The sequence below is a fragment of the Ptiloglossa arizonensis genome, chromosome 1 (assembly GCF_051014685.1).
Source record: "Ptiloglossa arizonensis isolate GNS036 chromosome 1, iyPtiAriz1_principal, whole genome shotgun sequence".
Classification (NCBI taxonomy): domain Eukaryota; kingdom Metazoa; phylum Arthropoda; class Insecta; order Hymenoptera; family Colletidae; genus Ptiloglossa; species Ptiloglossa arizonensis.
In genome coordinates, this window is record NC_135048.1 from 21616022 (window position 1) to 21632658 (window position 16637).

Genomic DNA, 16637 nt, shown 5'->3' on the forward strand with positions numbered 1-16637 from the left:
TTTATCGTGAATGAAAATAAATTCGTTCGGATGTAAAGATCGGTAAATTCGTCGAAATATTTTTTTACATATTCGTGTTTCTGTTCGACGAATTTGCTTTTGTATCAAATTTATGCACCCAATTTCACCGAACAGAGCCACGAAACTGTTTCCACGTTTCTGGTGTGAATAATCAGTGCCAAACTATCCTTAATCCCTCCTTTTGTCTCGCATCGAACAGTGATTCATGAAAAGCGAAATTTCAGGTGAGGAAGCTATTTAGAACCACGCCTGTTTGCACTGTTAACATCCGGTCAGAGGGTGTCTGTCCGTTTGATACTCTTCTCTGATGGAAGTGCCATTATAACCCCTTCCCGTTACAAGGTATACTAACTACACTACTCCTCCTTCCCGTCTCACCAGCGGTAATCTCTAGCTTGAATTAGCTTCATCATCTGGCTCTAAAAATCTGATCGGACTAGTGTAACGTGATGCAACAATACACCGTGTTTATAATCAAACAAAAAAAAAAAAGAACAAGTTACTTTCGAAAGAAGAATTGAAACAACTACCATTTGTAGTTGAACATCACGTTTCAGGTATACGAACACGATGAATGAAAACAATATATATTATTTGGCAGATAATACTACTTTCGGTGAAATTTATTCATATAACTGAACACAGGATGATTTTGATAAAAAAAAATTCATTTTTTCGTTGATCAAAATTACAGACAATAGTTAAGAAGCGAAGTAGTTACTTGTGAATTGTTTTATATAGTTTATTTACTCGTTCGTGTATGTAAATGGTGGAATTCTAGTTCGAATAGCGATATTCGAATACTCGAATATTCGTGTACTCGAGTACCTTAATAACGATACTGTCGGGTTGTTCGGAAAGTCATTTCGTTTTTTTTTCAGTGTGAAAACGAAACACGATTTTTTTAGAGCGTAGAAACATTTTATTAAATTATGTATTCTCCATTTTGGAAAACGAAACGACTTTTCGAACGACCCATTAGTATCGTTATTAAGATACTCGAGTACACAAATATTCGAGTATTCGAATATCACTATTCGAACGGAATTCTACCAATTATGTACACGAACGAATAAATAAACTATATGAAACAATTCGCGAGTTCGTGTACTTATAAAATATTCGAGTAGCGATTCGTGAATTATCGCGAGCCGATACACGGTAATTTCTTTTTTCTTTTTCCTTTTATCGATTCTATTTTCTTGCGCTGGTTGCGTTCCGTGTTGTTACATTTGGAAGAGAAACGTCGAGCACGAATAACGAACAAGGTCAAGTTCGACAGTGAACGAATCTGGGTCGATGTGCCGATATAGACGTCGACGATCGTCGTCGATGTCGTAAGCGACGTCGTCATCGGCGAGTTCATTAACACCACGCGCTTAATTTGCGCATGGTAATTTAGGCTTGCTGTCAGCAGCTTTCCAATTACGCCCGGTTCGTCGTCTGCACGGACTAGTCGGTCGATCCCGGCCTTTCCTGTTTTATCACTGTGTTTCTTTACCGCGGGTACTTTGTAATTGGCGCGCATTAAACAAAATTTTTAATCAATGGTAAAACGAGCGGCAACCGGATCACTCCATTACAACGAAAGCGGAGGAAAGGAAATTACGAATGAACGGTACGTTACGTCGAACAAAGGAAAGGAAAGGAAAGATTTTTATTGGAATAATTGATGCGGCTTAATGCAAACCCTGGTTCCTTTTTTTTTTTTCTTTAACGACATTTAAATCTATACGAACATCGTGCGATTTTCAAGTTACGAAGACTCGATCGAAGTGCGCTGTAATTGTTTTAGAATATTTCATTGAAAATAGTGATTGACTTTGATTTTTCCAGTAAAGAATATTCTTATCGTTTTAAATACATTCGTTCATATTTGAACGAAATTTTACGTTAGAAGCAAGACGACAAATATTAAAATAATTACAATTTAACGTAAACGATAGAATTCTTCGATTCGGTCACATTTATCGAATCTCGAGCAGAGACCGAGTAAAGGATATTTCTTTTTCTTTTTACCAGTGGAGAAAGAAATATAGAACCGAGGAGGTTAGAAGAAAATTAATGCACTGCAACGTTTCGTTCACGATTTTATCCCTCGAGGTGTGTATCGTTGGTGCATCGATGCATTACATTGGGAAAAGAAATACGATAAATACAAATTACAGGGCTCGAACGATAAATTGCATAGATCTTCCATTTCGACGCGACACCGTGCTTATCCCCCTTAATAGGATCAGCTATTACGGATATCACGTGTATGCATGAAAACGATAACGTTAGAACAAAATCAATCGTGAGTTGTTGTCTCGTACTGGTCCGTGCACTGGCTCTGCCATTGAAACAGTCTTTTGTTATTGTCTTGCAGCCACTACCTACAACACTATCGTTTTCATTGTCCTGTTAAAGGATCGTAATAATATCGATAATGTCGATACTTGGACGGTTCTGAGAATAACATCGCGCTTTAACGCTCGGTTACGATTTTAACACGACAAACATGTCCGGGCTTAAACATCGAAGAGTGCATTTTTAAAGTACGGCCGTACATCGTTGTCGTGGCTTGGCGTGACCCTGGCGTTCTCGTTTTAAAGTAAACTTTAAACTCGTCTGCGAACCAAGACCTTAATTGCGTTGGCGGTGACGACAGCGAGAGTGGAAAGAAGGTTAGGGGAATAGGAGGAAATATTCTGCGAGGCAACAGGCGTGAAATTATCGCAGTTCTTTTCGCAGTCGAACAAACGGGAAATAGAAGTGCCCGGCGCGATATTAGCCGGTAAACGACGGGGGGGGGGGGTTCTATTGGTCATTAATCGAATGTTACAAAGGAATTTCGAACGAAACCCCTCGGACCTTTGCAAATGTCCGTAATGACATTACGTAATTTCGTTACGAGCGTCGGTAACGAACGAAGAACGTCTCCAATCTCGAAAGGTGGAGGATGTTGGAGAATGTAAGAAAAAAAAGAAAGAATTGGGTTCGATATTTATCGTTAGAGAACGACGGTGCTCGAATGTAAAGCAATAATTGGCGGAAGGTGCAACTCGAGTTGTTCGGTGTAGTGTATAAAATCTGGATCTGATATATTTATATATAGCGTAAGTTTATTTGTTTAGAAAAGTATTATTTATAATGTAGTACTTTTTTTAGAAAAGTATTACTTATAATATAGTACTTTCCTTAGAAAAGTATTACTTATAATATAGTACTTTTCTTAGGAAAGTATTATTTGTAATATAGTACTTTTCTTAGGAAAGTATTATTTATAATATAGTATTTTCCTTAGAAATGTATTATTTATAATATAGTACTTTTCTTAGAAAAGTATTATATATAAAAATATAATACTCAGGAAAGTAGAAATGTTCTTTCGTCATTATTTCTCAACACTAGAACTAACAAAGGGGTCAATTTGACTTGTTTGAAACTTCTTCTAACAATTACTGCCTACAATATTTACAGACAGCTAAAATAGACAGCTAATGATCCTCGTAAATTAATTTGTCCTTTCCCCATCTAACTTCGAATACACGTATGTGATCCGATACAAATACTAATACCTCCGTACTACTGTCGGTAGTCCCAGTGTTAATTAGGCTTTAGCAGTATCGTTATCGGGCTGCACGCATTTACGCGTTTTTTCTTTTTATTTATAACCGACGTACTAGTATATTAATTCCGTATTTTCGCACGTGCAACTCGTTCTCTACGCGTTTACGCGCTATTGTTTTACTTTTTCTCTTTTTTTTTATGTGCTCGTGTGTAACCGTACACGCGATAAAGATTTTCACCAACAATAACGAATTATCTGCACTTACACGCGAGTGTAATAAAAACGTATAACAACAATAACAATTTATTATCGAACATCTCGGTTACGCACGTGCGCAGGTATAGACAGATATGGTGGTGTAAAAAGAAATAAAAGCAGGAGCACGTAAACGCACGTAGAACGAGGTGCAGCTGGAAGTGCCCTCGTGAAGACCTAACCTCAACGAAGAACGTTGATTACCGGGGAAAGAACAAAGACAGTTACGTTCGCCATTGCGACCGCGACAATATTTCGCTGTCAGAGTACACGTAAAAGCTGCTTTATCGTTGATTACTCGTTCGTTGCGCATAACAAGTTGCACACGCCCCAGCTAACCTAAATGTACAATTTTGTTTAATTTTAAAACAAACCTAACTTCGCTTCGGGGCGCTTCTTGTCTGCTTTGTTAACACCAATTCGAACCTTTAAACATTGACTTTGTTTCAACGGGAGAGGGATGAAGTAGGCGTCAATGCAAACTTCTCGGATGTTCAACGTTGCACTTTCCACGGTTTGCAACGAGATTAATTATCATTATCGACGAAGGTCCGTTCGGTTTTGTGTTCGGTCGTTAAGTCGAACACGGTGGCCTTCGTAAGCGGGGTTGCTGGAACAAATTAGTCTAGCTAACGTTGCCGCGTACGTGTTCGAATACACGTGCGCGAGCACTTGTACCGATCTCGATACTTTCAACGAAATCCTGCAATCCTGTAAATGCAAATTCGCGTTATCTAGCGCCGACGTTAATACCGTTTCGCGCTTTACGATGGTTTTTTTTTTTTTCAAACGGATTAAAGCTCGAACCCCCCACGTGCGCGAAGCGAAGATTCAACGTATCCGATCGTTGCAATAATTAACCGATAAATACTCGCGACGTAGAAAAAAAACAACCTCGATGATACGAACAGGGAACTTTCCACTTTCGTCGTGCAACTCTCAAGAGTAACTTCTGATATAATATTGCCCGGTTACAAGAAATCGAAACGAGTTTATTTTCACAGATCGGGTACGTGCAACGTTTCTCGTCCAGAGATTGACTCTTGCCATAAGAGTGAGTTTCGATCAAGTATTAAATAAAACAGAAATTAGAGAATACAATAATGAGAAGGATGGTCAAGGTACGAATTATACGAGTTAAATTGGAAAATATACGCGTTCAAAGGGTTGATACAAATAGCTTGTTTGGAATCGATAATCAGTTGTTGCTAATTTGTAATATTGACGAGCACACTCGTTAGTAAATTCGTTTATATTTGTGATTATCTCCCGATGAGAATATTATCGACAGATTGGCAACCTTTTCTCGGTAAAAACCAGTCCGACCGCGACCTTGTTCGGGTTAGTTTTAATTGCACGTAATTGGAGGGTTTTCCGAAAATGATTCGAATAACGTATAATTAAAAGTGACTCGACGTGGTCGTGTTTGAATTTAAACGTTGTCGATCTATCCGATAACACTCCGATCCGTGTAGGACGATGAACATAAAAATCTGAGTTTCCATTAACGGATGAAATTCGAACATAGTAGGCGTGGATCACTCTGTTTCGTACATTTCGGTAGTAACATCTTGTTTGTGTGAAAATTATGACAAATCTTGACAGATTTTCCAAAGGTGAACGAATTTATGTACAATTTTTTTTCTTGTCTCTCAATGCAAATTCGAGATATCCCGGATGATACTAAGACCGACAGCTATTAGAGGAGCATTTGTTAACGAACCAACGCAGACCAACAATTAATTCGCATTCATCGTGATCCATGGTATAAAACTTTAATTGAAAAATGACGAAAGTAGCGCAAAATTCGCTCTGTATGCAAATTGCTTTTCTACGTGCATCGGGCGATTTTTCGTGGTTGGCGGAACCACGGTATATGGTGAACCTGTGCTATCACGAAACACCTTGACATTACGAAAGTTAATATCTCGACGGATTATCAACGTCTCGATTCGGCGAGGATTATCCAAGAGTTTCAGAAATCACTTTCGTTTTGCATTTAAAATGAACCGCTTCGTGACGAAGTTATTATTCGGAAGGGTTTCGCGAATAATTGAATCGACGAGACGAACGGTGCAGGTTCGAAATTAGTAATTTGAAAATAATCACGAAACAGTACGAAAAAAAATTTACAAAGTTCCACTAGACGAAGAAAATAATTATAGATCGAGAGGAAAATAATTATTTCGTGCTCGTGTCTTGGGTCACTCGTATGTCAACAACGATGAAAAGTTGTTTCATCGAATATCTCGAAATACAAGTTTTTGGATTTGTTCTTCGATTCAATTCGCGATACGTAGTCTTCGTGCGATGCAAATCGTATTTTCGAAGCCATCGGACAATGCCAAAATAGCAAGTCGCGGTCAATATGGCGGTTACTGTAAGGTCCACCGAGAGTCTGATTAAGACCACCGGAAATCTATTGTCGATGGACATGCCAGAAGGATTAATTCCCTCTATCGATTTATTGATAATGCGTCTGACCCTGAATAGCAACTATTCGGTACGGTAGAGAAACGCTAAAAGTTATTTATAACTCCCTTCGCGCAAGGAAAATGTACGGCGAATACGAATTATTGAACCGAACAAATTTTTTCTTCGACGAATGAGACATTCACGAGGGGTTAAATAAATATTTTAAAGAGTATACACCAAAAGCCGTGCGATACTATTTTTTACGATAATAAAAATTGAATTTGGAACGTATACGTAAAAATTTAACAAACTACACTTCGAAGAGTTAAGAGGGATAATCAAGATGCAAGATCGAAAGAAACGAAATTTCTTCAAAGATGGCGTCATTCACTCTTTAAACTGTGTCTTTCAAGCTCTCAAGATTACTCAAAGTCTAATTAATTTATCGACTTCGAATTTCAACATTCTCGAATATACTGTTCATTCGTCTTTTTCTCATTTTTTCATCCATTTTTTTTTTGATGTTAAGAAAGAATGCTAAAGATTATTTTTTAGCATTTTAGCACCTTTTAGCCATAATAATATGGCACAAATATTGTATCCCTCGAACATTTGAAGCGATTAAAAACTCGAGAAAATAATGTTTCTTTCGAACGATCAATTTCGAGGAGAAATCGATTAAATGAGAGTTTCTGTTTATTAATTGCTCTTTCTTGACTTAAGCCTCTCAAGAATGAACTTTTGGTATGTTAATAAATTAGGTTTAAAAACAAATTCCCGAGCTCAAAGATAAATTGCAAAGATCACCTTACTTTTCGACCCGGGCACCCCGGTTATCCCCCTTAATTGAAGTCATTTTTTGCTCAAGCTCCTTCGGAGTGGCTGCTGATATTAATGACAATTTCTTGTTACGATTAAGTCGTCGCGTTACACTGACCCTACACGTACGCGGTATATTCGCTCATTAATATCTACGCGAACTTGTTAAGAGCAATAACGATGAAATAAGAAATACATTATTGCGTAACCCCAGATATCGTTCGAACATCTTTCGCGCAAAGTTTAAGATGTAGGAAAAATATTAACACCGTTATTTGACCCTCAATTTACAGATGTCGCCACCGTGGCGTCGACTTCAAAAAAAAAAAAAAAAACTAACGCAAAAGTTGCCACAGTTTCTCGAGAAAATGAGAAAAACGAGGACCAAAAATTTTTTTTCTCGCCGGAGCGAAAGTTTCTTAACTGTTGCTATTATTATATCTCGATCAATCCGATACTTGGTGTGTATACGAACGACACGTAACTCGACGTAGATTTGTATTCGCAATTTGCAAGAGGAGATTAAAATATCGTCGTTCGTATGCTTCTTCGATGGCGTATTATTCTTGCCTCTTAATTTTTAATCCTCACTTTATCGCAATTTTCCTCCCAGGGAAATCTCATTTCGAAAGCACTTTACGTCGTTTCGAACGTTGGATCGACTTTCTCGACGAAGATGCACAGTTATGATTGAAGTATCAGTGCAGATTAATAGGTACCTGCAGTGCAACGTAGTCTGCACTGATAGTCGTGGCGGTAGTATAAAAATGGTAATTACTGACATGAATAATTCTTGAATATCGATCGATCGATCGATCGATCGGGGATGTAAATTGCAGAGATGTCAAACATTTGCACGTGAATATTTTTGTAAATAATTATTGTTGCTTCAATCTTTCACCATCGAAGACGATTAAACTTAATTATTCTCCTTTTACTTCTAAACGATAGTAACAGTGTTCGTTGTAAGGATTACTTGAACGGTTGGTAATGATGTAGTAAGAAATCTACATACAAAATTGTAGTAACAAATCTGCATATAAAATTGTAGTGACAAATCTGCATACAAAATTGTAGTATCAAATCTGCATACAAAATTTATCTCTCAAAGGTTACTCTATATTAAACTCGCGATATTATTATTATAGTTATAAAATTTTGATCCGTTATAGATGCACAAGAACTCTAACGGCCTGTAATAAATGTTCCTGACCGGTTGAAGAATACAAATTCGCGTATAAATTGTTATAAGACATTGCTTTATATAGTATGGAATCCTCTTCAATGATAAAATAATCTTTCCCAAAAATCGATAAATTTCCATTTATCCAGAAACGATCTTTCTAATTCTCGAATATACTTGCAAAATGACGCGAAAACTTAATGGAATATTTCCTGTTAAAACAATCTTCTCGATAAATTGACAAACTTGTGAAATTTATTATGAGACACACGTAGAACGAAAACTATGATCGATTGTGTATCCAGAAAAAGAAATCATCTTTCGAATGCAATTGAAACGAACGCGTGTTAGAAATAAAAAATTTAAAAAACATGTTTTAATAGATTGCTCAATAAGTTTTGTCGTTCGATAAGAAATGGAGCTATCAGGTTCGTCGTTTTATTTTTCTAAAAATTATACTACTCTTTCATGAACATGTTGAAATTTCGTGTAGATCTGTCAACTGATTCGTATATTTACAATTGTTCAAAGTCGAGGTGTCATACTATTTTTTTTTTACAGTGAAAAAAACGATAAAACTTATCGAACTATATCGATATACTGGATTCTGCTGTATCGAGCAAGTTTCTTAAATTTTTCCTGTTAGCGACGTGTCAAGACACGGTACCTTCGTCGACGTAACTATCGTGTATCATTGAAATTCATTGCAGGAAGTAGTACGAGTATATTCATTGTCAGACGTCCGGGGATCTCGAGCTATCTTCCATGGCGCGGAAGGATTGATATATGTATGTGTCTCACGTATATTTTAAACATCTTCAACGGAACAGAAGTTTCCTAATTTAACAGAAAATTCATAGTATACACTGACGGAGAGTTACGCGCGGAGCTGAATGAACTCCGACGTGTTACGTGCATATCAATTCAAACGGAATCATTGTTCGATCGCTTTCAGACGTTTCGTATTAAAGATACGATTCTCATGAGTAAGTAATTCGAAGCAGAACAAGACGCGAAACGCGCAAGATTACAAATCCTGGAAAATAAGTGACGCCGGTATCGCAAGTCTAGTTGAAAATTTTAATTATCGATAGCACAATCCACCGTCTTGCGCCAACGCGTTGAATTTGCGAATAATTTCGAACATTACTCGTACCTCGAACAGACACCACGAGTCTATTGTTTTTTATGGAATTAATAACGTATGTAATTTTATTGTTACCACGAAAGCAAATATTTGTAACGAGAATGCGTTAAATTGAACGCGATAACGATTGATAAGTTTCAGTGGTGAATAAATGTTCACGCTACCAGAGAAAGGAAAAAAAATGAAAACTGGGAAGCACCTTTCCATAGTCGGTTACTACGTCTATGGTCAAAAATTGAAATTTTTTATTCCCCGGGAAGTTGAATTTTCCCGTGTTCGAATGTTTCGGAAAATCTGGATCGCATCGACGAACGGGAAAATAAATATTTTAATAAACGAACATCGATCGCACGGGGTAAAAACGGCGAATCAATTGCTACCGACGAAAATCGCGTTTAATACTCGCTAATTTGCGAAAAAAAAAAAAAAAAAATAAAAAAGAAATACGAAATGAAAAAACACGCCACTCGTGCATCAGTTTCATCATCGAGCTGGTTGCAAGAGTTAATTACCAAGAGCGCGTCTGATCGTACTGATAACACGCGACACGTTTCATCGAACATTGATACAATCACCTTTCTCGTGTCAGCTTAAACGGGATTGCACTTAACGAAGGAACAGTAACTCTACGGGGCAATAGGTGAGGCGAAAGGATTCTCCTGTGCTCCGTTCTTGATCTCCCGATTCAAGGATTCTCTGATGGTATTCATTGATTTTGGCAAACAGATCCAGCGACGTGGAATAATTCCTCGGAGACCGATTGTTATGCCAGTCGTCCGCTGCTGATATAGTATATCTGTAGGAGCATACGCCGAGAGTACTCCTTAGAGCACGTAAAAGAAAACCGGGAGCGTTTATTTGGAATTGTTTGGAATTCCAAAGAGAGAAAGAAACGGGAACACGAAGAGAAGATAAGGAGACTACGAAGTAACAACATTGGTAGGCGGATAGAGCGAAATATAATCTTTCGTGCAAACTGTAAAATATTATGATAATCGTTTTATTTTTCTACCAGACTCTATGGCCTCATATTTTTCCAGCGAAAAGTTTTAGCAGAAAGTTTCTGCTTTGAAAAATCTTTGTACGAAGAAACGCGATTAATATACTACATCATTTTGACAGAGTGTTTTTTTTCTTGTTATTGTCGAACTAAAGAACTTAGTTTCGGCCGAGAGAAGCGTTGTATTGATTAAGCGTATCGTTGATTAGCGTATTATTAATTGGCATTCGTACAACAATTTCACTTTTCCGTTTAATAGGGATTTTATCTTCCTTTCGCGTAGCTTGGGCAATATTTTGTTATTTGTTAGCTATTTTGGTTCACTTTAATTAATACGGATACACGTAACAAGCATTAGATACGGGTGTTCCGAAAATTGACAATTTGAACATTTTTACGCATACCTTTGACCCTTTAATTTTTATGCACGTTTCCTGCGACAAATCATCGTTTTCGCATTAGTTATTTACACAACCTCTGGCGAAAAGTTTTCGATGAAGCGAATTAACTCGACTGGAGTAAAAATTGTTTATAACATCGGTGGGCGGATTTTCACTATTAATTCAAGAAATAGTACGTCCGAGTTGATTTTGTTCGAGCAAAATATTAACGTGATAATAAATATTCTCGTTTATTTATAAATTATAGAACGTACGATGTTCGTGGAAAGATATTTAAACGATCGCAAATGATGGATGAGTATTTTCGATCGCTTTTATACGTACCTCGTACGGAAAATTAATACTTTAATATTTTACGATGCTTTCACGTGATTTTGATAAGTTCAAACATAATGTTTACACAATTCGCCGGATGAACACAATTCCCACCACTTTTCGCGAAATGAAACACGAAAATAAACGTTCGTTTCAATAATAACTCAGCCAATATTACAAATCGTGAACATTTATCATTGTCTTGGTATTTTTTTTCAAACAAACTCTACCTTCTCATTGTGTTCATACTTTCACCAGCAACAGAATTATTTTCCACGTCCAACGTGCAAATAACGTTCGCAATGGTAACCTTCGTAAATGTTGCACAATATCTCTCTTCTCGATTGCGTTGATTTAATATATGCCACCAGCGACGCGGACAGTCGGTCCGTTAAATTAAAAACGAAAAGTTACGATTCGAGATATCGTTGTGTCTTCGACGCGTCGAAGAATTTAAACAAGTCCCACGTTTAATCTATTCTACTAAGTGGGACGAGACTGTTGAAATAGACGCTGTTTCGTCCTTTTTCATAGGAACTAATAACAGCATCCGAGAAAACGTATTTCCCCCGACGGAGTTGCAACGATTAAATGTTACGGCGTTGACGGAAGGGAGGGAAAAAAAAAAAAAAGAGAGAAGAAAAACGAACAAAATTAATTCTCATTTAGCAACCGAGACCCGTTTTGCAGAGAGGAATTAAATATTTGCTGGAACTTTACGGACAGCGAATTTCCTTTCCAGTAAAACTTTTAGCGGAATTCACGCGTAAAGCGAATCCCTTCGTACTGCGTTCGCCAGATTCGGCACTTCCGGTACAGCGCTAGAGAATCAAAGAGGTACCAGACTCAATTGCTTCGCGTTTGTATCAGTGATCCGTTAAACTGTTTGAAATATTAATAATTCTATGTTTAGATCGCAACGTTAATATTTGACGTTTAAATGAAAATTTTATTCATTGTAAATAGATGCATACCGCGTTTCATCGCTGGTTTTTAATAGGGAAAAATACTTGATGCGGTTTCTCTTAAACGTGCTTTTTTTTTTTTTAGAATTATTTAATTTTGTAAGAAAAGAGGGGATACTTAGTTGGAAAATCCAAGCAACGGTGCAAAGAAGTTATTATCCGTGTATATTTGCAGTATTTTGTTTGGTTCGATTTTATATTTTATGTTAACCAATATCGATACAATCGTATCTGTTCCGTACATTGTAAGTTGATTTAATAATAATTCTATCTTCTTTCTAATTATTTGTTATATCTTTTATTTGTAATATCTGTCAGATATTTCTTTGCTGAGAACGACCGAAAAATTGAGTTCGAAAATGTACAAATTGGCACAAATTGAGAATAAAGGGATTGCTTGAATCGACTGGAATGCATATTATTATAATTTGAAACATTCGTTCACGTTCAGTTCTTTTTAAAAGGAATTACCATTTATATTAACCTCCATCGTAAGTTTGCGCGATTTTATTAATTTATCCTTTTGTTCATTATCCCGAGAAACAACACAACTCGTGATTATTTTACACCTGCAAAAAATTCTATTCGTTATTTTTAATAATTCTGTATCTAACGAGGGAAAAGAGAAAAGTATACTTAATGAGTCTGGGTTTGTGTAAAATTTAACGATCGTCGAATTCCAAAGGCCAACTAATGTTTACCATTTCGTATTATTACCGTTGTTCTTGCAACGAGAAAATCATTGCGTGGTATACGAGCGTTAGGAATGGTAATTAATTCAATCGAACGTATTTATCTAATCAAACAGAACAACAATTCTGCGCAATTGGTATTTCGATTGATTGTGCAGATTTTCAATAACCAAATGCGTTGTCACGCGTTAGGCAAAGGGAACGTTGAAAAAATTTTCCAGTGTCTGGAAATGCAAATCGGGGGAAAAAGTTGGGGAGATTTGTTCAGTGCAGTGTACCGTTACAGAAAAATGGTAGGCTTATTCAAATCCTACACTGTTAAATTGCAATCAGGACGTGGGCACACGTTGAATCGTCGTTCACTCTGGTAAATAATGACACGATATTGTACCGTTTGGTACCTAATGTTGTACATCTGCTTATTACCTCTTTTCCACTCTCCATAATTTTCGTTTACTATATACGAGAAAAAATTCAAAAGACGACGATACTGTTCCCGAGATCAACGCGCGCATTAGTATATTTGCACACTTGTTGAGTAATTCTTGCTCGATAAAGCGTATCAAGAAGCTCATTAGATGACAAAGTCATTCATGTCTTACGGCAGATAGATAAGATTTACGATTACGGGGACAAAAATAACTCGTTCGAGATTTTCGGAAATTCCGTGATTCATCCTATGTCATCTATTATATAATACACTTTGTATCGAAATTGTTTCGCAAGCTAGTTCTGGTCGATCGTTTCTCTTATACGAAACTCGAGAGTTTCAATGGTAACTTTATACTCGGGCAAAAATTCTAACTAAATACGAGAAAATTTATTCAAACGAATACACGAAGATTTCAATTTCTATGGGAGAAAATTTTACATCACTTAGTAAATTATGCAGGAAAATAAATCGAATGATAATATTAAATAGTAGATAAATAAAATTTCCTAATAATCTCTACCGTAATTTTCATAGCAGTGACGTGTTCCATGAAATGGGGAAATTTGCATTGTAATGTGCAACAGTGATGCAAAATAAAAGTTATTACGGATTACGAATTAGCGAGATTTTCCCAGTGGAAAGTAGGTCCAACCGCGACCTCATTCGGTCGACTTTTAATTGTACGTTATTTAAATAATTTGTGAAAAATTTCCAATTAGCTACATATAATTAAAAATATTTCAAACGAGATTGTGTTTCGACTTATTTTCGTTAGTGAAATCTCACCGATCTAATAGGAACGTTGTTACGAAGTTGGAAAATTATAACGAAGAAAATTTCGCGAAGGACTCTCATCAAAGTGAAAACATTAGAAAAGTGTAAACCCGTTTACAAGTTCTTTCCCTTCACCTAACTTGCTGCGGACATATCTACGTATACTCCAACTATAACCGATTCTACGAAACAGTTTGTATGCAATGCTCGACAACTCCTTAATACCTTTAAACCTTGTTGTCTATTCTGTTCTATGAGCCAGTCTAACTCTATTGGAAGAAGTTCCACTAGATGTTGTACGTCACATGTGACTTATGCATGACGGTGCACCGCCATATTTCAGTCAAGTAGTCAGACAGACAGTTCTTGAACGAACGATTTTCTAACAGACGAGCAGGTTGCGCAGAATCTATTGTCCACTGATTCTTTCAATTTAAATTCTCTGGTCTTTTATTTTTGGAGCCATTTAAAAGCGTTTATTTATTCAACACCGAACGTCAGTGCTGAAATACTACGTTGTTCAATAAGTTTCGTCGTTCGATAAAACAGTACTAGAATGAACAGTACTAGATTGAACAGTACTAGATTGAACAGTACTAGATTGAACAGTACTAGATTGAACAGTACTAGATTGAACAGTACTAGATTGAACAGTACTTTTCGATAAGTTTTATCGAACGAGAAAACTTATTACAACCTATTACCTAGACGAAGTATACGAAAGATAGCCAACGAATCCGCAAAATGCCTAGCATGTGCGAAAGATTGATAAACTTTGCGACACGACGTTCACCGACACGTACTCGTATCGAAGGTCAACCATTGCCCGCGAAGTCATGGGAACACGCGCCAAGAAACACCGTGGTGCCGAGACCGGGAAGGAATATCGGCGCAAGGGTAATCCTGAGATTCGTATCGACAACCCAATCTCGTGGTCGTTTACGCATGGGATTCATTGAGGCGAGTACTTACGCGAGCACGTCGTGCCGAAAAGATCCCATTCATAATCTAACCTACGGGCAGACACGCAATCTCGCGATTTAATTTCGTAGTAGTAGTTTACGGGGCGGCTCGCCGTTAACCGGCCCTCGCACGTGACTGGATTTAATTTACCGAGAGAAACGGCTACGGATATCGCCGTTCGCGACAACTACGGGACATTAAACAGTTTTCGCATCTTCCTGTCCTGTTTTCGTCTTTTTCTCTTCCCTCTTTTTTTTCGCACACACACACACAGAGACACGTACATCTCTCTCGAGCTCGTTTTGCCTACGTGGCCGCTCGGTTCCTCGTTGCGTTTCGTTTTTCTCATGAAATTCAAATGAATCGAGCGAAACTAGCGACCCGAGCGCCACCACCTACGGGAAAAAAGCAAAATTACGATATCCACCTACCTACCTACCTACTACTACCTACTACTGTGTATGGAATACAATTTGGCGGGTTGATTTATCGCGTCACCCGGAAGTAAACTCAGTTTAGTCACGTTCGTAAACGTTGTGCTCGTGTGTTGGCGCGCGTCAGCTTGAAACGTTCGTTTCGTCTCCGGGCAGGGTGCAGCCTCCGAGCAAACGATCCAGTTCGTTTTCGTCGCGAATTTTTCACGTTCCGCGACACGTGCGCCCTCGACTACCAGCTCTCCACCATTTTCGTAAGCAGGTGGATCGCGTTTTATTGCCGCGCGTCCGGATGACCCAATTAAATGTCCGCGACTTTCGTGCTTGCGCAGAGAGGCGCGACGAGACACGTTGACGGGGATAATTTGCGATACGAGGCGAAACGGAGACGATTTCCTGTCAAGAAACGAGTAGTTCGCGTCGCACCCGACCGGTTCTGACCGGCGTGCCTGTTTATTTCGTTTATTTTGCGCGATTTAAAGTCCTTATTGACCGAATAACGAAACGCAAGAGGATGACGTGTGCGAATCGAGCGGGGGAGGCGGTGAGGGGCGGTGAGGGGACGGTGCACCGAGTCGATGTTTTTAAACCTAATCTCTGCGTACTCGTTGTAATTGTACCATTTCGAACAGAGACGAAATTTCTTTCCTCAACTTTCGAGATGTTCGATTGTTCGAAATTTCATTTCGAAATTCGACAGAAGGAAGAACTTAGTTATTAACAATTATTTAATCTTTCTCGCGTTTCAAATAGACATAATATTACTCGAACAACGGTATTCGAATACTCGAGTACTCGATGTTTATTCGTAATATTCGAAAATATTCGAACAATCTTTCTCGCGTTTCAATGTTTGGAATAAGCATAATATTACTCGAACAATGGTATTCGAATACTCGAGTATTCGATATTTATTCGTAACATTCGAAAATATTCGAATTGTTCGAACTGTTCCAGCCGTAGAGTGAAACGTTTAATTTTTTCTCGATTCACGGGGCAAGATTGCTCGTTTTTTGCAACTTTCCCCGATTTCGGTTTCCGTACGACGAAGAAACTATCCCCGATCGCCTCAACGACCGTTCGCCTTCGTCGTTGCGCGAACAACGTTCCGCGTTCATTTTGAGACAGTTTATCGTTACGTGCAAGGGCCGGGAAAACCGAGAACGATATTCGTAGCTTTCACTTTGGAAAGGGACTAGCGTGGTGTGGAATTGTATCGATGTTCGTGCGCCGCGACACGGTGTCCGATACCGGCCAACAAAAGCAA

At 38.0% G+C, this 16637-nt stretch overlaps 1 protein-coding gene across 1 annotated transcript in view; it reads right to left on the bottom strand.

The window, feature by feature from the left end:
* Nucleotides 1–16637, bottom strand: part of Dh44 (corticotropin-releasing diuretic hormone 44) — a 40827-nt gene that overhangs the window by 6132 nt on the left and 18058 nt on the right. The gene's annotated exons all lie outside the window — the stretch shown is intronic.